Source organism: Bemisia tabaci, chromosome 8 (assembly GCF_918797505.1).
Source record: "Bemisia tabaci chromosome 8, PGI_BMITA_v3".
NCBI lineage: Eukaryota > Metazoa > Arthropoda > Insecta > Hemiptera > Aleyrodidae > Bemisia > Bemisia tabaci.
In genome coordinates this window covers 590,961-611,972 of record NC_092800.1, presented here as the reverse complement: position 1 = coordinate 611,972, position 21,012 = coordinate 590,961, and the positions used below count along the sequence as shown (strand labels likewise).

The following is a 21,012-nucleotide window of genomic DNA, read 5'->3' as shown; positions in this document are numbered from 1 at the left end:
GCAGAACCTGGCAAGGGAGGAATGATTTTCTCCAAAATTTTGATATGAACTTAGACAAGTGAGTATAAATTAGGTACTTCAGTAGAGAGGCTTGGAAGAAAAGTGGGATAAGTGCAGTTCTTGAAAAAATTGAGATATTAATGATTTCACATACAACTAGTCTTAAAATATATCATACGAAAAATTCACTACTAAGTAAAATCAAATTTTTTATCATCTTTGTTTGAACGAGCAAAGTTTGAACTTTCTTTCCTCAATAGAGCTCTGCGTGATTTTGAAACTTTAAACATACATTTCTTGAAATAACAAAAACTACTCTTTTTCCACTTGCCCTCTAAGTCTTTGAGCTAAAGTGTCAAAGTCCATAAGAGATGGGTTGCCATTACCATGGCACAGGCTATTTTAAGGGAGGGGGGAAAAAAACAAACTCTCTCAAATTGAGAAACGATCATTCTTTTATTTCTGAGTCTAAGAACTTACAAATAGCTAGTATTACTTTCACCAAACTCGGAGCCTCTTTTCTCTGACATCTGTGCTTGCATTGCAAAATCAGCTCGAGTGAAGAGTAAATTAGGAAGACCAAACCACGTAAAAAAAATAAGTTAAACTTTGAAACGATTATAGGTACATACAACTCAATTAAAGTAGAGGAAAATAATTTTATTTATATTATTAAATATAAACTTAGCACTACTATTACTGATATAATTCTATACCTTAGAAGGAAAAGGATACCTACTTCCAGTTTTAAGGGATGGAGATGGATACAAAATGCAGTCTTGCTGGCTGATGAGTAAAAAACAATTTTATTACGGCTCAAAAAAAGGGACTTTTAGAAGTGGATTCGTTTCATTTCAATGATTTATTCACTAATTTATTTTTATTGATCGACAATCTCTTGGTTTATTTCTATAAGCAGGGTAAATAATATCCAAATGAAGAAGGCTCCTTTTGGCGCAGAGGAGTACCTTTCCAGACTTTCTTTCAAATATAACCTATGGACAAAAAGACAAAACGACTTGATACAAAATCTGCTAAAGAATACAGGTACCAACATACACAGTCAAAAAACACGTAACTCCAACTGCTTTGCACTGATACAGTTAAAAGTCTCCGTCAACGGTTTATTATATGAAAGAAAACCAGGAAACAATTTTCTTTGAAATTTAACACAAATTTCCTCCTCCTAGGTTCCCAGAAAAATTCACAAAAAATTGCAAGAAGATACTGTAGTTCGTTTTCTTAAAAAATGAATAGGTAAAAAAAAATGAAGAATTGGAGATTTTTACATCTTGCAATCGAGGTGCATATTTTTCAATAAAGGGGTCAAAACGTAGAGTGACTTAGAACACCCGCAACAGGCTCTTACCTAGTATCGGATGAAGTCCTGGACTGTAGGAATGAGAGGGGAATCGACTACAACAATTCCAGAATATTGTCATTTGGAAACCTAAAAATTAGAGCTTTCAAGAAAATTTTGAAATTATTCTATCGAAATCAGGAACTATGGAAAATGGTGATCAAAATTGCCACCGAAAAGTCCAACCCCTACCTTGCATGAAGGACGAACCTCTGAAGTTGGGGGACAGAGCTGCTTTCTTCAAAATGTTAGGTCGCTTAGTTGTTGTAGAGGTTTGAGAAAAGAGATGCTTTCCTCGGTAATGGACCGGAATAAAATTTTTTAGATCCTATGTACCCCTACCGTGGCTTTGCTGATGGGGTTTAGGGGGGAGGGATATCTCAATCTTTTTGAATTTACAAGTTAAGGACTCCCTTGTACCAGACTGCAAAGCCCCGGGGAGCCAGAGGACTGTCAAATTCGGATTACTCGGGGTTGTTTACATGGAAAACATATTTTTCAATATTGAAATTATTGATAATTTCAATACTTTTGATAATATTGATACTTTCAATAACAATGCGGCGATTCAATAATTTCAAAATTTAGACAAAGACCTCGACTTTTGAAATGAGGACCTCCTTTGTGTCTCCCAAGAGGAGCCAAGGGGGCTTCTGGACCATGAAATTCGGATTCCTTGGGATCGATTCCCTTCTCATATCTACTGTCCCCGATTCCCTCCTACCTAAGTAAAATAACTGAAAAAAAGAATAGTGCAGGTGGTCTGGTCTGGGTCGCTCGGTACACTCAACAGAAATAATAGTTTAAAATATGAAGATGGATAAGTGTCAAGTGATTTTTCGTTTGTGATGGCCTCTAAGTCACCCGGCCAGCTTTTATGCTGCGAACACAATAATATCGCAGAGTCCTGTCCTAACTGTGATATTAGTATTGCATCTTGGCCAACCAAAAGACTTTCCTTTACTTGTGTGCACAATAAATGTTACGTTGTGTGCAAAAGCTGTGCTAATTTACCAGTTTTTAGTAGCAATGTTGCTATAAACCTTCCAACTCCAGTGACCAAGCTGAAACTTTTTCTACCTCCGTGAATATGGATTTATCCACCTCCGAAGAAATTTATCTCCCACTAACGAAGATAAAAAAAAAATATGACGATTCAAAGGTAGGTCAGTATCATTTCTTCTGTTTTAACAGAAAAAATTTAGTCACTATTTAAGTGCAATGAAAAATAATGTAGACGTAATTTATAATTGAATTCATCGATGTTTAATGTGATTCTTAGGCAGAATATGAGTCTCTTGTGATGTTTTAGACGCTCTCCTCCAATGACATCGGGGTCATGCTAATTCAGCAAACACCTTGTCGGTAGGTAGATTGAAGGGATTTTTTTCCTGGCTTAGGTTAACTCCCAAATATCCTACTAGAAACCTGAAAGAAATCTGTAGTTCGCCTGTTCTGAGCTTCTGAGGAGCTTACTGAGAACCCTCTAATTTGATGTGCAATGCTAAACATAACTAAGTGAAAAAAATTAAATCAAAAGAATTAAAGAAACTATGTGGCATGCAAGTTCTGTGCACATGGTGCATCTTAATTTAATTCGGTTTCTTGTCAGATTCCTAGTACGATTTTTACGATCAGTATGGAGGAGCAAATTTCACTTGACTCTGGTGTCTTTCATTGTCCGTCATGTAATGACTGCCAATATAGAAAATCTGTTGAAAGTAGGTATGTATCTGAATTTTGGCTGGTTTTTTTCATTTTGTAAAGCTTTTAGGCACAGTGTAATGACAGCAAAGTTACCTATGCAAACTTAATTGGTTAAGTTCATACCATCTGTACGGAGGAGAAGTTTCACTTGGCTCTTAGGTGTTTCTTTCGTCTATGTACAATAAACAGTGTTTAAAAATCGCATTAAAAATTCCACGTGAAAATGTGCAATTTTCTTGCTCTCAGGAATTTTTCAAATAATCTTACAAGTGATAGCATGGAAGGATGAAGTAGTCAGGAACTGCAAGCCAGTTGAAAATTCGAGGTAGGAAAAATGCTACAGGGCTCTTAAGATTTCCACTCTACATTTGACTAGGTAGCCGGAAAAACTTTGGATTTAGATGCCAGAATTGCAGTAGCGTACCTTCTCTTTTTCCATTACTGATTGATTTTTTATCAACATGCTGCAGCAAGGAAAGCACAATAATATTGCAGCAGTATTTTCCTATGATAAATGATTGGATTCTAAGTATACGACTTATTTCCATCGATTTTTTTCTTGGTTGAAAGTAAGAGACAGTGATTAATCTAAAGAAGTGGACATTAGAAGTCCTACGATTTACTGGAGTCAGTATTGCTGATTTTACAAGTCTATTCATAAGTAATCAAAATAATTTGGTTCAGAGAAACCATGAGGATAGATTTTTACCCGTGCAAACAGCAAATATGGCCCCTCTCATCAATTATTGGAGGCTGGAGGGGTGAAAGAGAAGCACAGTGAGTACAGAGATAATCTCCTAGAGTAGATTTTTACAAATCTCTTAACGTATTATTAACCAATTGTCCACCCTTTGCTCATTCTTACAAACATCTCTGATGACTCAGGATATAAGAAATAAATTAACATTGCTGCAGATAGTATTGTGTAATTCAATTAAATCAGAGCAAACTTTCTAGGAGATACCAAGAATAACAAACTTTAATACTTGTTTTTTACTCATTAATACGTCTGTAAGAGGGAATTTCAGGATCAGTTTAGATCTCAATTTTGATGTTATTACTTTTTCTAGAGATCACCAGAAATCTCAAGATCAATAAACATGACTTAAAAATTCAACCTAAGCGTGTTGAAGAGTACATTTTTTTTAAATGTTGCCAATGCACTTGGCAATGAGTATGTTCAAATGATCTTTTGCAGTCAAAAAAATCCTGACTCGCACAAGAAATTCCATGACATAAGTTGATCAGTTCGAATCACTGCTTTGAACTATTGAGGTCTCACTAAGTCCCCGCAATGACCTCGAATAAGTTTAGTTCTAATAAAAGTTGCTTTTCTTTTAATCCAGAAAATGCTCATCATTTCCTTCGGTCATTTCTCTAATTTTACTTATTAATTTCTCCTCCATATAGATGGAAAAAGAGAGGTCTTATCAGGCCCACTGGAGTCTCGAGATGGCATCACCATTCACCATGATTTTTGTATAAAGGATTCTAAGTATTATGGAACTTACAGGCATTTAGTTAGAGCTTGTCGCACGAATCCAATGATACACTTTTGTTTCGCAATGATGGAGACTTTGAGAAGGTGCATATGACTGCTTTACAAAAGAAGCGGCAAAATCATCTATCATCACACTGTCAGATTTAGAGAGAAGGTACTGCAAGCCGTAGCCTTTCGTTTTAGAGGTGTTCAGGAGCATTCCATCTACAAAAAAAAAAGAGGAAAAATGCTTATTTAGTGCTAGAATCTTGCCACATGAAAGACCTTTTGCTTGCACACATTGAGCCAGATCTTCAAGACATCATTGGTGGGAATAGATGGCATAAGCATATTTAAGAAATGGGCCAAGATTTGGATGCTGCAAATAATCAAATTAGAAGCAAAGGCTGCAATAGAGGTGTTGCATGTGTAAGGGATTTGCGATTTGAAGATTGATTCTTATGTAAAAGTTCACGAGAAACACAATGATGCCACTGGTTTTCTCTGAAGTCAACTCCCAAGCTCAAAAAAAGCTCTCAAGTTGAGGCCAAAATGGAGGGGATATATCACGTTATCTTGAGAGCCCGCCTCTACATCAAGACAAACTCTCCATGCAAAGATACGGAGCAAATACATTATTGACAGGGCTGCCACCTTATTTGGGGACTCTTAAACTGAAATCACGGCAACCCTGTCAATGTATTTGCTCCCTATCTTTGCATGGAGAGTTTGTCTTGATGTAGAGGTGGACTCTCAGGACAGCGTGGGATATTCCCTCCATTTTGGCCTCACCTTCAGATCTTTGTTTGAGCTTGGGAGTTGATTTCAGAGAAAACGAGTGGCCCCATCAAGTTTTTTGCGAACTTTCACATAAGAATCAACAGTCAAATCGCAAATTCCTCACACATGCAACATCTCCATTGTCACTCAGCTCTTTCTTTCCTGACAAACAGAATTCATTTGTTCTTTCTAATACCTGGTAGAGGACAGCTTAAAAGTGGCTGGGGTAGGAAAAGCGTACCACTCCTACATCAAGAATCTAGCTCAGGTGCTCTATCTTTAAAACACAGGGTAAATGTTTCTTTAACCTTCGATTGTCGTAAAACTTTTTGAATATAATAAAAGTGTTTGAGCGTATGAAAAATAATGAAACAATGAAGTTAGTGTAGAATTTATATTGAAGGGCTTGAGGCATGTATTATCGAACGTCTAGGACCAAATTGAGATTTTGCTCCTCAAAATTTTTCAAATTTATGTTTAAACCACAAAAGTCAAAGCGACTATGCCATTGTTTTGACTATGAGGATTTCCTTCGGTAATGAGAGGACTTGTCACTGAAACTTGAACACTTGAATCCCCTCACCTACAGTTCCATAATTACTGTTACTTTAACGAAATTGTGCACTTTTCTTGAAATGGAGATTAAGTAGTTAGACAGATTACTTAATTACTGTGACCTTAAATTCCAACAACGACAAATTTATACAAGCCCACCATTATTCCTAATCATTGTCGGCCTCCTGTGGTGTAGTGGTTGTAGCACTGGCCCTATGACCAAGAGGTCCCGGGTTCGATTCCCGGCCAGGTGATCTGAGTTGGATGGTCTCAGGCAATGGTCACCTGGGGTTGGGGTAATAAACGTGGGATTAGCCGATAGGCTGTTTGAAATTGGTAAAAAAAAAAAAAAAAAAAAAAAAAAAAAATTCGTCAGAGACAATAAGTGCAGTGCCAGAGAGTCTGCAGCCTGCCTATCGTATTTCTTCATAACTTTCTCCAGCAATGTAACGTCCATAGTTGCATGATTCTCACGGAGGGGACAATACAGGATACTTTTCGAACAAATTTCATTACTAGCAGTTGTGAAGTTAACAGACAGATACACATACAGATATACATGAGAGGCACTGTCACAGTGCTTTCTGACACTCACTAACGTCTACCTGCCACGGTACCTTGTCCTCCCACAGCTCTGCGGGGGAGAGCTGACATGAATTTTTTTTCTCTCAAAAATTCAAAGTCGAAGGAAAATATTTTGATCACAAAATTAGTACTTTGACTTACTCCTAAGCATTGAGCCTTGTGGAAGAGAAAATTTCAAACTACCTTCTCTTGGTGCAAACTTGAGGCAAGTTGGTGTGTTTCTGTTAAATTCTACCCATTTCATCAATCACTTAGATACACTATATCCATGGAGAAAAAAAGAGGCGGTCGCATTTCAGGTATCTTGAATTTTTATGATGATGTAGGTTGATACGGACAATTGTTATCACTGATTCTCTTGGATTATCTTAAAATGTGGTTGACGGAAAAAAGTCATTTTAAGTCTCTGATTAAGTGCTTGAAATTATATTTTGAGTTGATCTAAGCAAAACAGTACGGTTATTATGGTCTGCGAATCAAATTTCGAATTTTGCTGTAATTTCGAGCCATATTGTGCCGACCTTCATTACAGGGTAAATAATCCTCAAGATGCGACCACCTCCGTATTTGCTCTATGCACTATAGCCATTTTTGACAGATACTCCATCACTGGATCTGGATGGCGGGGAGGATCTTGATATTACTGATCTCTACTAACTATTTTTATAGTATGACAGCACTGTAGCTGTACTATGTGCAATTTATTGATGCGTATTCAACAATACAAACTGGTAATGAACAGTGATGATGTGTTTGAGTGGATTTGTACGATGCGAATTATCTTTCTGTGTCAAGTAGGTACTGTAAATGAATTACCTGGAGTGAGATACGGCAAATATGATTGGTGTGTCCGGCAAGGTATAGACACCAGTAACCAGTGTTAAGGTAAAATGTGGGACCTTGATGAAAGAGAGCTCCGCAACCCAGCAAGAACCAATTTTGGTACGGCACTGAACGATTCGCCAGAAGATAAATTGAAGGCGAAATAAAAATTATCACACTAAACACAGAATACTAGCACACTTATTCCTTCTTTTAGATCATACGACACGATCAAAATGATTGCAATAAACTTGAAATTCACCGCGCGAGCTTGTGAGTTTTTGACTATGATGAAGAACGGACATATAACCTAAAATGTCAACAAACCTGTTGTTTGTTGCTGCGGCGGGCAATTAATTTTAAATGACCGACCGAATGAAAAAGCTTGTTGTCCGGCCGGTCGGATACAGTACTTTCTCCGTCGATTCGCGATAGAATTGCATGTTTTTGGGCTTGAATGAAAGAGGAGAGTCTGATCTTCAGACTGACATCCTTGGATTTTGAAATTAAGTGTTCTAATTCTTTAAATTTACCGTCAACTGAGAGGATCGTCGGCCGAGGGCCGAGATTTCTTGTGGGGAAACAGTACTTTCTCAACCACAACACCTTGCATTTTGATGATCAAAGGCTCAAAATATTCGCAATACTCTAATCTACAGAGTGACATTTTCCGATTTTGAAATAAAAGCTCAGATTCTTCAAAATTCAGCTTTGACTGCAAAAATTTGACGAAAAACGGACATCGACGGTGGCGTCCCCTGGGCGGAGAAATCTATAAACAAAAAAACTGAGGATCCACCTTAAGTAAAAACATTGTAAGAGCATTCCAATGTTGCTAAACCTCCTCTCAGGAAATATTTATTTTTTACAAAAATCCATGAATATTTTTCCTCGCAGTTTTCAGACTTGGTAGATCTAATTACGAACGAAATCTTTTGAAAAATCGGAAGTGAAATATTTACAAATGTCTTTGAAAATTGGTGATGTTTTAAGAAACAGGGTTGCCATAGTCAGAGAAAACCGGGAAATGTTAAGGAATTTAAAAAAGTCAGGGAAAACCGGGAAATGTCACGGAAAATGACGAAAATGTCAGGGACAATGTGTTGAAGCACCTTCGTTTGCTTTCCAGAATGGGTTTGAGATTTTGATCAAGAAATTTTGCCTGAAAATTGTTTTCAATTATGCCTTCTTAACCATCCGTCACATCTTCAATTGTCAGTGAATTTTACCAAAATGTGTCAGGGAAATCAGGGGAATTGTCAGAGAATTTCATTTTCTAAATTCCACAGGGTGTACCAAAAGTCCGTCCCACCCCTGCTAACTTTTGAACGAATTGAGCTAGGGTAATGAAACTTTGGGAATGTTCCTATCTCAAAGGGGACCATCTTCTTTAACCATCTTCAATCTTTTGGGGGGGTCAAAATGTTGGTCCCCCCCGGGGGGGGGGGGGGGGGGGCAAAAATTTGACCCCCCAAAATATGGTCCCCTTTGAGATAGGAACATTCCCAAAGTTTCATTACCCTAGCTCAATTCGTTCAAAAGTTAGCAGGGGTGGGACGGACTTTTGGCACACCCTGTATGGCAACCCTGTAATTACGAAATCTCTTGAAAAATCGGAAGTGAAATATTTACAAATGTTTCTGAAAATTCGTAATTTTTCAAGGAAAATTGGCAACGCCTGGTGGCCCATGCGTCGTTCTTCCTTAGCGTGTCAGTATGTGAGCCCATCTCGACGTCAGGACGTATTATATGCGATATAAGGAAAGTTGAAGCTGTCGCGGACAGTGACCGTGACGTCTGTGTAAGTCGAAGTAAGTGAGCCCTTTTGTCTCGGCTCAGCCACCAATAAGAATAAGAATAAGAACAAGTCCGTCGGAGACAATAAGTGCGTCCGATTTTTCAGATGCGTCGCATGCTCCGAGAGCCCTTCACTTTCACGGAATTCTCACGCCATCGATCCTTCTGTCCTGTCCCGAGTGTCCCGTCTGTCCCGTCAGCGACTTGCCAAGGGCGCTCGCAGTGCGAGTTATTGCTTCGGGTTGCGTTGTTCTCCATTGAAGGGGGCTTTTGCCGCCAAAGAGGAATGTGGGTTCATTGCTATATGCTACCGTGGTAAGGAATTCCACTAAGTTTCTCTGTCGTCTGTGGGAATATTCTGCCTCAGTGAGCTTGCGTCCTCAATTACTGAGAAGAACACAGTAAAACAAGTCTCTTGGATCCAGAGTCCAGACTCTAAACAAATTTGACAAAAAAAAAAAAAAAAAAAAATACTCTTGATTCAATCGGATTTTTACCTGAATCGAGAGCACAGCCTCTTAACTTAAGTGGACAGAAAAAAAGGCAACCGCCCTGGCTACAAAAGCTACTTTAGCTACTGAAAAAGTCCTGTAGAAGTACTGATTTTCGGGCAACCTGTTTTAGTGGACACCCTGAATGCGAGGTCCGGTAGTATAGCGTTCTCTCACGGGCTCCTCTCTTGGAAGGAGCTTTAACGATCGTCCATTGAGACGTGACGTCATGTTGGTAACGTTGCATGGTGGCAACGATCATGGTGTCAACAAACCAAAAATCTGATCATGGAGTCAACGATTGTTGACGTCGTGATCAGGCAGTAAAACGCAAAAATGGGCCCTGAGCATGGTGTCAACGATCACTGTGTCAACAAACAGAAAAATATCTTCCTTGTGAGTAAAATTAAAAAATTAAGTGTACAGGAGAGGTCTGGGTCACGTATAGTTGGATTAGGTTAGTTTAGGTCAGGTAAGGTAAGGTTAGGTTAGGTTAGGTTAGGTTAGGTTAGGTTAGGTTAGGTTAGGTTAGGTTAGGTTAGGTTAGGTTAGAGTGAATAACACAAGAAAAACAAGACTTGAGATTTAAAAGGTGTTATTGAGGCAAGTTTTAAGTTTCGTTGACGTCGTGATCGTTGACACCGTGATCATTTTTCATGAGGGTCAGAATTTTTTATTTTTGGATGATCATGGTGTCAACAAAAACTTAGAAAAACTGTTTGTTGACACCATGATCGTTGACACCATGCTACGTAATCGTCATGTTAGGGTCGTTGTATTATTCGCACGCTGGAGAGGAAACGCTACGTAATCGTCATGTTAGGGTCGTTGTATTATTCGCACGCTGGAGAGGAAACGCTCATTAGCGAAAACGGAGCCAAGAACAAACACCTGGCCATCGCATCGCACACCCAACACTCCCGCACTGAGGAAGAACGCCGTATGGACCTTCAGACGTTGCCAAATTTTCTTTGACAGAATAAGAATTTATCGGGAAAATTGTGAGTATTTTTCCTCCATTTTTTCAGACAATTTTCTTCGCAATTTAATCAAAAATATTTGAAAATTTCAAGGAAATATACGCATAACTCTAAAAAAAAATACACTTTTTATCCGGGGAAATTTGGCAACTCTCGAATGTTCTTACGGCGTTCTTCCTTAACACAGTTGAATAATAGAAGATCCCGGCAAGTCCCAGTTGAAGAGGCTTCCCCGAGCTCCGGTAGCGCTCACAGCTCACCGTAGCGCATGCTCTCCAAATTAAAAAGAACCTTCTAACTCCAACGGAAATCAAATATGGAGTTACTCTCTTTCTGCTCGGCATGATTAGGATCCTCGTAAGCGAGTGAGTTGCGGCCGCCGCGTATCTCAAGAGCTTTCACGGAGCTTTTTATCGTTCGCCAAATCCGCGTTTCGAGTCATGTGCGAGCTTTGACGGATGCACTCGCGCAGTTGCTGGATTGTCAAATAATATGGGTTTAAGTTCTTGAAAAGTCATGGAATTCGCCCAACTGAAGACATTTTATTCTGATCCTTTTACAAGAAAACTGGGCAATTTTCTGCTTTGAGGGGTAACCTCCACACCGGTTAAATTTAAAAGTTCAGAGTCCCCTGTGCCCCATCAGAAAAGTCTCTGAGGACAACGGGACCCTCAAATTCGGATTCCTTGGGGTCGATTACCCATGAATACACATTTTTTCCGAGTCTCCACGTCAATTTGACGAACTTGAATTTTTTTGAAAGGGGGCTCTGTCCCCCAATTTTAGAGGTCGGTATTTTGGACACGGATGGGCCGATTTTGGATTTCTTGGTGTCGATGTAAGTTAAAAATTTCCGCACGTTCTGATTCCGATGAAATAATTTCAAAATTTTGACATAAACCCTGACTATTGACGCACGGACCCCCCTTTTACGCCCCGAGGGGCGCTAGGGGGGCTCTGGGACCATGAAATTCGGATTCCTTGGGGTCAATTCCCTATTCATCCCCGCGATCCTGGACTTCGTGCGACTCAAATTAACCGAAAAAAAGACCTGGTACGGTAGGTCTGGGCCAACCTGTATATGTATTGAACCGCTTTAAACAGAAAGGAATCAAGCCACACATCAGTTATTGCCGAAACCATTGAATTTTCTCCATGGTACCCTGTAAATTCCTTAACATTTTCAAAAAGATCCATGCAAACGTTCTCTCGTAAAAAATTTAATCGCCCGGTAAAATTTGGCAATAGCTGACGTGGCTTGATTCATCTCTGCTAGACCAGGTCCTATTACACCTGTCATAATAATCGGAAGGTATTCAGCGAAATTTTCCCGTCGTAATGTCGCTTGTTAGTGTATTTTTTTCGGAAATTACACTATCCTATCCCCCCCCCCCCCCCCCTCCAAACTTGAGAGACAAAAAGGCAACGTAAAATGAAGTTTGGCTGACCCTGCTTAAATTGGCCTGTATCTTGCAATTAAGAACTACAATCTCTGGCTCATCCGTGAAAACAATTTTGTGTATAGGGAAGCTGATGGTACGGTACATACGCTGTTTTTGGACCGACAATGAGCCGGAAATTGTAGTTCTTCATCAGAAAATGTAGTCAAATTCGCTCAATATTTTGCCCCAAGTGGCAAGGTTTACAATCAATATCGATTGTTGTTAATTCGAAGCCTCAGTTCGGAAATTTGATTTGGGAGCACGAGCTTGGAGTAGAAGAAGGCCAAGTTCCTTTTTATCCCTCGAAAAAGAGAGAACTTGAATTTGCTGCGCATTTGTGCATTTCCCGCCGGGCTTACCTGCCACGCTCGCGTGATAGAATTGTACGTATTTTGTGCCAAAAGGAACTATGTCTTAAGCGAACCTTATGCATATAGTTCCTTTTAGCATATAAATACCTTCAAAATTTTGCCTCATCGGTTACATCTCATATGGACTGCATTTTGCACTTTGGAACTATAAATTCTGGCTCTTCTGGAAAAACACTTGTGTGCATAGGGAAACTAATGGCACATACGTTGTTTTTAAACCGGGCCAGAATCTATAGGTCCAAATTGCAAAATGTAGTCCATATGATATATCAGGTAACATTTTTCTATCAAATTGAACAACATCTCTTGAATACTTTTAACTTTTGATCAAGTACCCTGAAAATTCGCTCGTATTACAACGCAGCGTAACTTTAAGGAAAAGGTTTTCCCTTTTTGCGCGAGCAGGCTGACTGCGAGACCTCGCTCTTTTGACGTCAGAATATTTTCTGTCGTTTGGTTTTTTTCAAAGCGCCGGCGCTCCAAACTATTTGAATATTCTATGAGCAATGAGCCGTTACACTGCCGTCTTAAAGAAGGATGCCCGAAGAGTATCCGAATGGTGTCAAATTTCCCCTGAATAAAATATTTATTTTTGAAAAAGTTGATGAATATTTTCCCCGGAAATTTTCGCTTACACTAGATTGAATTGCAAAAAAAAAAAAAAAAAAAAAAAAAAAAAAAAACAACTTCTTGGAAAAATTCGAAGGAAAAGGTCGGTAAGTTTTCGAGATGATTCATACTTCATCTGGTGAAATTTGATAAGGTTCGAAAGTTTCTACAGGGTAGCATAGGATTTATTACATCACATGGGCGTATTTCTGCCAAAAGGAACTATGTGCATAATGACGTGAGCCATAAGATCCATAAGAAAATAAGCATAACAGAGCTCACGTCATAATGCACACAGTTCCGTTTAAAAGGACGTCTTTCCAGATGTTTTGTCAGTCGTACCCAAAACAGCATCCCTATTTCGGATTCTTCGCATTTTTTTTCTTCTTTTTCTTTCCCTGTGCGTAACTTGACGGATTTAACTCTGACGAATCTGATTTTCGGCGGGACTTGAGTGTCGAACGAGGTTTCAAGTTAGTTCTCTGCATGCGTTAGTGACGCTAATTGGCTCGTGGACAAGGTGCAGTAAATCTGAATGATAATGACCGATCAGGTGAGGTGACAATCGCCTCTCATGGTCATCCCACTTGAACCATTGTCAAATCGAAGCATAATCACTCTCTTCTGCCGTTTCTCTCGAATCCACCGGTGACATGTGCCGTTTTCACGCTCTCGATCGAGCAGCCACATTTGTCAAATTTCACCGCTGGACACGGAGGAAAATAAATCTTTATTAATATCGCAAGGAGAGATATTGTCCGTGTCACAAAAGAGTAGACTCGCTTATGAACCCATTGTCAAATTTCATTACCTACCTCGAAAATAATCTTTCTCGTTATGATGCACATGTTTTGTTGAGTTAAGAAAAACAGTTCCTGGGATTTTTCTATCCTTATCACAACAGAAAAATATCATCATGACAAGAAAAATTAATTTTTGTATGGGTTGATATGGTTCCGATCGTTTTTAAATCATTTGTTTCTTCAAGACAAAAAAAAAAAAAAAAAAAAAAAAAAAAATAAGCGGAAAACCATACGTCAGAAACCGTTTGTGAGATGCAGAGACAATATATATATTTCAGAAATCACGCCGTAAAAATGCAAGTAATCTGTTAGGCATTAGCGATTTTGCAAGTTGGTAACATTGCTTTCCTCCATTCAAATCCATTAAAATCATCGATTTAAGGTGAGCCAAGGAGCCTCACCCAGAATCGATTGTTTTACATACATTTAAGTTGAGGAAAACCCGTGTTGCCAACATTTAAGAATCGTTGATGGTAATCGGGTGAGGCAAAATACAAGCTCGTAGATCAACGTTGCTTTTGACTCAGTGAGCAACTTGTTGGTGATGAAGGCGTGTTGCATGCGACTATTCGTGCTCAACGGATGCCCGGGTTGCATCTGAGGAAGATTGAAGGCGTTTTGGCTTTTCCAACGCCTCCGCCAACGATAGAGCGTGCAGCACGCCGTGCATTTTGTGTTAATGGTGAAGGCGCATCACCTACAACTATTCGTGCTCAACGGATGCCCGCGGGTTGCATCTGAGAGAGATTGAAGGCGTTTTGGCTTTTCCAATGCCAAAGATAGAGCGCTCAGCGCGCGCGCTTGCGTGGCTAATATTTAGTCAATGGTCCGATGCGGTTCTGATCAGTCCGTTCTCATTCATGGCAAGGAAGTAAATAAAATCCGCTTAATGATGATAAGCACTTTGCCAGACGTGTTTTTGCAAATTCAGTCAGGTTTGCCGAAGCAGTTGCTCAACTCTTAAGTCACCCTAAGGCGAATTAGACAAGCCCGTGTCACACTATCAAAATACTCCATCAAAATGCCTAGGTCAAGTGCTGTGATTGGTCCAAGTCATCGAACTAGCCAATCACAACACCTGACCTTGATATTTTGATGACCAGCTTTGATAGTGTGACACATAACAGCAACCCATGCACGAGACCCTACACAGGGTGATCCAGGGTTAATCCCACGGATTGCATGAGCCGGTTCACCCCCAAACCCCCTCTTTAAATTGAGATTTCAATTTTTTTAGATCATGTATGAATTCAGTGCATGAAAGTACAAGAGAGTACAAAGTTTTATGAGATTTGGTTCCCAACCGTCGCCAAAATTCAGGCAAAACGATTTACTTTCCAAAACTTGGGGGGGGGGGGGGGCGTGGCTCCGACCGGGGGCACTTTTGGAAAAAACTTTATTCAACACGAAGTCTTAATTTGATCCAAACCATACAACACGCTCCTTGAGTCTGGCCGTTTAACCGTGGATCACCGAGTTGAGTTAGTCGGTCAATTTCCCATTAATTGTTAGTCTATAAGGACCACCCATTTCAACCAAGAGGGTCGCTCCATACTCCGTGTGTCTTCTCTTTCTATCGCTTCGTCAATCAATTTAGGTAATGAGGATCCAAAGCTTAGAGAAGCTTTTGGAGGCTTAAAGGTGATAGAATAAGAAAGAGGCTTTAAAGATTAAATAAGCTCTAAAGATTAAAGTAGCTTGAGGCCTCCGGCAAAGAAAACTCCCACTGCGGTCTAGGATGGGTGGAGGTACGGCACGAGTTTTGGCAGTTCTTTGTGAAATTCGCGAGCGCCAAAACCAACGCAACGTCACCCGGCGCGGCGGCGCGCGGCGGCGGCGGGCGGCGGCGGCGGGCGGCGGCGGCGGGCGGCATCGCGTCGGCGTGAGCGTCAACGACGACGGCTCACAGTGGATCGGAGAGCTCCGACAAAATTTGGAATCTTCAAACGCTTTTAACTCGGTTGATACAGAATTTTGCAGTTTTAAAATTTGTTCGATTGGTTTCCTCGTGAAATTGACTGCTGTTAGCACCCCTTAAAGTTTAAAATGTGACGACGTAAACATGAAAATGGAGTTTTAGTCGAAAATTTCATGTGCGACCTCTCTGATTAAGCGGATCCTCTGTGCGGCTGGCTGCCATTTCCTGCCGCCGTTTTTGATATTTCTCGCGACGAAAATAAATCCTCGCCGTATGACTCGTCCGTCCACTCACACCGACGACGACGACACCTCAAAAAACTTGCGCGAAAATACGCCATCGGCGTACAATGAGTCCGGTCTGTGTGAAAACTTGATAAGCTTTTATCTGCTTTACTACAAAACTACCAAGTCTAAAATAGGTATCATCGCTTCTCTCGTGGGATTTCCTTCAGGGGCATCCCTTACCATTTGGAGGGTATGGATTCCATCGACATGAATCCATCGAAAAGTAAGAAAGAGAGCCGACTGATGTGATACGATCGACGAATCCGTGTGTCCATCCACATAATCTGTGCATCCATCGACAAACCGGTGAGTCGACTAACAAATTCGTGCGTCGATCCACATACCCCGTGAATCGACCGATGAATCCGTGAATAGATCGAATATTGTCGATCGACAAACCTCGTGGATCGATCGAAAACCCCGTGAATCGATCGACAAACTCGTGAGTAGTTGAAATTTTGTCGATGGAATCGGTGTTAACTGCATCACGTTGATCGGTTCTCGTTTCATTTTTCGATCAAATCCATACCCTCCTTAAAGTAAACATGAAAATTTTAAGTTTTAGTTGAAAATTTCAATTCACGTGGGAGCCCTTCCATGAACTCGATCCACTGTGCGAAGCCGGCGAAGTTTCAGCGGTGATTAATCTCGCTCGTCCACGATGACCCCGAGGCCCGAGTGTCGCTGTCGATCACCCCTCATTCAACCAAGCTCCTTTCCCAATATCAATAACAGCCGAGATCGTTAAACTCACCCGTCAGGTGCCGCCCTTGCAGCCGAGTTTTGAAAGTTATAGACAAAGCTATAGACAAAAAATACAACAAAGAAAATTGAGTGATTCTATTCGCGTCGAAACGGATGGTTGCAATGACAAACGAGCCAAGTAATTGACTACGTAGTGGCAACTCACGAGAGATCCTATAGTTAGTCCATCATTTTCCCCTTTGTCTATGACAGCTTCTCGCAACCAATAGGATCGCTTCAATTTCTCGTCGTCGTCCTCCTCTTTGTCCATCGATTACAAACATCAGCAAGCCGATAGTTTTTTCTTGCTCACTCGAGGGTCACCACTTCAGCAGGGCGATTCAATTTTGGAAAATTTTGTCAATTCGAAAATTGGTAGTGACCGCCGAAAATGTCCAAATAGTGTAAAATCCAGGGGGAAATTTAGTTAAGTTTGGATAATATACCGCGTTGGAAGTCCTCAAAACATGAAAGACATAGCTGCTCGAAGCAGCAAACACAAATCATTAGTCAGCGACAAGGTTTCATAGATATTTTCATTCAAGGGATCGATTTTTAGGGGACTCGAATCAAAATATCAATTATTAGATTCGAGACGTTGTGATTTTTGCTATTTTTCATTAAAATAAGGAAAAAAACTGATAGCGATTGAATTGATCGACTGATCGATCGCACTGATTGATATTTTTTGGTCAGTTTTTCTTTGGGATACATTAACTAAATCTTTGAGTTAAACAGTACCCGTTCTACCCGCTATAAAATAGGCATGAACCGTTAAACATTTTTAGATCTGCCAAATAGGTTTGGTTGACATAACCGGAAGAAAAGTAACCCGAAAAAACCGTAAACACATAATTTTTAACTGAGTTATCTTGAATTTCTGCGACACAGTTCACGATTAAATTAAAGTCCCTTTTCCTTCCGGTGGAACAAGGCCGGCGGCTGTGACGTCGCTTCCTACTGGACGACTCCGTCAATGCATGACTAAGCTGGACACCCACAGCCCCAGGCAGTGGCTTCGAGAATCAATGCGTTCATCTTAGTCATGCTCGACAAATGGACGTATTTACGTTTAAAGGAACTATATGTGCATAAGGTTAGCGTGGAGAATAGTTCCTTTTAGCATAAATACGTCCAAATGTGGTCAAGTAACGCGCGCTTTGGCGCGATGATCCAAGTTTTCAGTCACCATTACAGTGGCGAGGCGTGAAAGATCGATTATTAATACTTCTCTAATTGAAGCTTCGGTAAGAATCGAATAATGAGGCCTGCGTTGCGAACACCGTATTTATCGATACTTTCCCACAAGTTTAAATGGCAGGTCAATCGATATATTGCAAAGGACGCCACGCCACTGAACCATTAGACCATTACGCACCGTGCTCCATGATCTTGCTTTACACGAAGGGCACTACACTACTGCCGTGCTAATGAAAAACGGCGTATAAACCTCCAAACGCTGCCAAATTTCCTTTGATAAAAAACCCAATTTTTATGAAAATCTTAAGGACATTTTTCTCTAAATTTTGCAAAGAATTTCGTTTCGCAGTTTAGTCAATGGTATCTGAACATTTCAAGGGAGAACATTCATAACTTACCTCAAAAATACATATTTTACCGGAGGATACTGCCTAGTTAGTCTTTTCCTTACTTCCTTCGTCGATTGCAACCTCTCGCTTCACCCACAAGATCGCTCCATCTGCCCTTTGTCTATCATTTTGTCCATCAATGTCAAAAATCAGCCCTCTCATTTCATCGAGCGGTTTTTTGTGGTTAGTGTAGTACACTGAGAAAAAACTATGGCTTATAAACCTATTAGAGGTAAATATGGAACACCACTAATAGTAGTACCTCTACATATAATAATAGCACATATACCTTAGTTATGGTACCTGTACCTCAATTAGGTACAGAGACCTTAGTATGGTTCACAGACCGAGAATCATTAGTTTATATACGACTATTATAGGTGTTCCATATTTACCTCTAATAGGTTTATAAACCATAGTTTTTTCTCAGTGTAGGGCGGATAAGGGGGAAAAGTTCCCAGAATCGTGCATTTCTGGAAGAAAGCATGACACTTTCAGGATATCATCTTTACCTATAGAAGGTTCAATTTCGCAAGTGAGCCCAAAATTCTGAGGCCATGGGGGCCGGGGGGGCAGGGGGCCCTGATTTCGCTATGTTTTGCCGAATTTTCGCGTTGGATCATCGTGAGAACGCCGTTAACAATGTAAAATGTGATCAAAACCTGTGTAAACGTCATTAATAGGTTCTCTCAAACAGTATCCTAAAATGCTAGCACTGTCCGATCCCGGAGCACCCCTCAAAATGCCTAAAATTCAAAATGGCGCCCATAATAAGGCCTCCGGAATATCGGTATTTTCACTTGTGCATATCCTGTCATGTGAGGTATCGTTTTCCATGTAATTTTGGTCGCAGATTTCATATTTGAAGTCAAAACAACCCCCCGGTCAAAATTGGTGCCCCCAATCCAAGATGGCGTCCAGATTTGAAAGGCAGGAGGGTGCATTTTTTAAACTTTTACGCGATAAGGCAAGTGATATGTCATTTCCTATGTAATTTTGGTCGTAGATTTCATTACTGAAGTCAAAACAGTCCTCCGGTCAAAGTTGGTGCCTCAAATCCAAGATGGTGGCCAAATTTTAAAGGCAGGAGGGTGCATTTTTTCAAATTTTTACGTGATAAGGCAAGTGATATGTCATTTCCTATGTAATTTTGGTCGTACATGTCATTATTGAAGTCAAAAAAGCCCCCCGGTCAAAATTGATGCCCGAAGTCTAAGATGTCGGCCAAATTTGAAAGGCAGGAGTGTGAATTTTTATGAGAAAAATAATCACGTGAGATGACAAGAGAGGTAGGTATCAATTCATACGCATTTTTAGTCAACAAAACGAATCTAAATGAAATGTAAAAAAAATCTTTCACACAAAAATGATACGAGATAATTAAGAGGGTGATCAGTTTGGCCGTCCACGGTAGGAATGATGTTAACAGGAGCATCTATAATGAGCTATTTTATTCATTTTTAAGCCCATATAATTTCTCAATAAAGATAAGGGCATTTCACGCGACGCACCTGCCGTACCCTCTCCAGTCAGTATAGGAGAAAATCCTAATCAACACATGCTGATTCACATTCCCAGTGAAGCTCTTCAGGATCTTCCTCCTACGGTTCTGTAAGTTTTTACAGTTGGAGTCTTCAGAACTTCTGCATGAGTCTAAGAACGAAAACATTATTTTCTTGGTGGTACTACAGCATGGTGTCACTCCCTTTCTTACAATTACACCGGATAATTTTAAGCGGGGATTCCGGAAGCTGGAGGCAAGTCACTTAAAATAGGATGAAGCTCCTTGTTTTTATTCATCCATCCCCAAAGACAAGCATCCAGATCACTTCATCCCATCCACAGTTGAGTATAAAAGTAGCTCCTAAATTAATGTTACCTACTTCATTGCTGATGATATCGAGGGTAATTTCTCTAATTGAATGAAGACTTTGAAAGCTGGAAATTTTTCCTTCGATATATGATGACGGAGGTCTTCGAAAGTCACATTTTTTTGGCTACCATTGAGGAGTAATATATCGACGGTGAAACAGCAAAAGTGCGTATCTTGGTTGCAGGATTTCAAAAAATTCGCTCCTATTTTATTTTTTGAAAGGGGACCAAACCAACATCATGGCTTGACATTTTTACAGAATATTCCTCACATAGAGAGTGAAAACAAGCAAAGTTTTCAAGAAATGACTCCAGTATTTTTTAATGAAGGAACACAAGTATGACAAGAAGTCTGCAACACCGCAAACCGAAATAGTATTTAAGCAGTTTCACCATCGATCTACTCTTTTCCTGCTCTTTATGTCCGTTCATGGTTTTGATTAGGTTCCAAGAACCTTTCTTTAGATTCTTGCAGGTAAGGATCACATAAAAGCGTACAGAATAAAGTTGCTGTTCCTATTTTACGGATGTGAGGGGTTGAATGGCAACCAGTAAACGCATGTAAGAACAGCTATCATCTCGGATTTTGCGCGTTTAACATCACTTTGAAAATGCAAAGAAACATTGGTGTCTGCTCATCAATTTGATGGAACATAGGTTTGTGCAATGGATTCGTAAGTATGCCTATGCTTCGATCGCACTCGATTGAGTAGAGACCCACCAACTGAAACCGACTGAAAGTTTTCTAAATTATTTTCGGTACTTATTAATTGTTCATCCTCTAAGTCTAGGGCATCTGAAATTGAGTTCAGAGTTTTTG

The 21,012-nt window shown here is 40.1% G+C and overlaps 1 protein-coding gene and 1 long non-coding RNA gene across 11 annotated transcripts in view; one reads left to right on the top strand and one right to left on the bottom strand.

The window, feature by feature from the left end:
- milt (trafficking kinesin-binding protein milt) overlaps positions 1-21,012 on the top strand; it is a 104,622-nt gene that overhangs the window by 41,773 nt on the left and 41,837 nt on the right. The gene's annotated exons all lie outside the window — the stretch shown is intronic.
- LOC140225253 (uncharacterized) lies at positions 438-8,011 on the bottom strand. Its single transcript, XR_011900396.1, has 3 exons — positions 7,284-8,011; positions 4,579-4,772; positions 438-995 (listed from the first exon to the last, which is right to left on the bottom strand). It is a non-coding gene; the product is annotated as an uncharacterized lncRNA (long non-coding RNA).